We start from the raw sequence: 1,815 nt of genomic DNA, 5'->3' as shown, positions 1-1,815 counted from the left end.
GGAAGGGGGAAGGGCTGGGGGAGGGGGGAGGGGGAAGGGTTGGGGGAGGGGGAAGGGTTGGGGGAGGGGGAAGGGCTGGGGGAGGGGGGAGGGGGAAGGGCTGGGGGAGGGGGGAGGGCTGGGGGAGGGGGGAGGGGGAAGGGCTGGGGGAGGGTGAAGGGGGAAGGGCTGGGGGAGGGGGGAGGGGGAAGGGCTGGGGGAGGGGGAAGGGGGGAGGGGGAAGGGCTGGGGGAGGGGGGAGGGGGAAGGGCTGGGGGAGGGGGGAGGGGGAAGGGCTGGGGGAGGGGGAAGGGCTGGGGGAGGGGGGAGGGGGAAGGGCTGGGGGAGGGGGGAGGGGGAAGGGGGGAGGGGGAAGGGGGGAGGGGGAAGGGCTGGGGGAGGGGGGAGGGGGAAGGGCTGGGGGAGGGGAAGGGCTGGGGGAGGGGGGAGGGGGAAGGGGGGAGGGGGAAGGGGGGAGGGGGAAGGGGGGAGGGGGAAGGGCTGGGGGAGGGGGGAGGGGGAAGGGGGAAGGGCTGGGGGAGGGGGAAGGGCTGGGGGAGGGGGGAGGGGGAAGGGCTGGGGGAGGGGGGAGGGGGAAGGGCTGGGGGAGGGGGAAGGGCTGGGGGAGGGGGGAGGGGGAAGGGGGAAGGGCTGGGGGAGGGGGAAGGGCTGGGGGAGGGGGGAGGGGAAGGGCTGGGGGAGGGGGGAGGGCTGGGGTAGGGGGGAGGGGGAAGGGCTGGGGGAGGGGGGAGGGGGAAGGGCTGGGGGAGGGGGAAGGGCTGGGGGAGGGGGAAGGGCTGGGGGAGGGGGGAGGGGGAAGGGCTGGGGGAGGGGGGAGGGGGAAGGGCTGGGGGATGGGGGAGGGGGAAGGGCTGGGGGAGGGGGGAGGGCTGGGGGAGGGGGAAGGGGGGAGGGGGAAGGGCTGGGGGAGGGGGGAGGGGGAAGGGCTGGGGGAGGGGGGAGGGGGAAGGGCTGGGGGAGGGGGGAGGGGGAAGGGCTGGGGGAGGGGGAGGGGGAAGGGGGAAGGGCTGGGGGAGGGGGGAGGGGGAAGGGGGGAGGGGGGAGGGCTGGGGGAGGGGGAAGGGCTGGGGGAGGGGGGAGGGGGAAGGGCTGAGAGTAGTGTAATAATGTTGCTTCTGGGACACCTCCGTTTAACATGGGAAATCCCTATCTAATGTCATTTACCCCCTTGTCTTTTTCAAAAATCATAAACACCTCTATTTCTCCCACCCTCATCTTTATGAACCTTTTGTCTGTAGTACCTATCCTTAATGTTGTTCATTAGACCACGCATAAACAAATATTTGTTTTCTCTTATAGACCTATCATCCTTCTTCTACATATCATCTGGCAGATTAATCTTTGACCCACTCAAACATTGACCCATTCACTTCCATATTAATTCTTTCCCTCCCTCATTGCCCCTAAACACCTATATTTCTCTCACCCTGTTCTTTACGAACCTTCTAACCTTTTGACATGTTATCCTTATTCATTAGACCACTTAAACACCTGTGATCCTTCTGACCTCATGGACCTTTTAACCTTTTACTCTTAATATCATCTGGTGAATATAACCCACTCAAACAACGACCCTACAAATATTTGTTTATGCGTGGGAAATAATTTAATTCTCCTACAACTCTCTTCACCATCTAATACATTAACAAAAAATATGTTTGAGTTTGGTTCTTTATTAAGATATTTTAACTGAGCTAAGATAAAATGGTAAACCTCCCTCAATGTTCTTGCTTGAGCGCCTCCAGTGCCACATACCATTTTTAAATTAAAGTATATATTTTCCTGACAACCATCAAAGTTTTCCGTCCACTCAAA

Source organism: Myxine glutinosa, chromosome 13 (genome assembly GCF_964187855.1).
Source record: "Myxine glutinosa chromosome 13, kmMyxGlut1.1, whole genome shotgun sequence".
Taxonomy (NCBI): Eukaryota; Metazoa; Chordata; class Myxini; order Myxiniformes; family Myxinidae; genus Myxine; species Myxine glutinosa.
Note: the sequence above shows the minus strand (reverse complement) of the source record.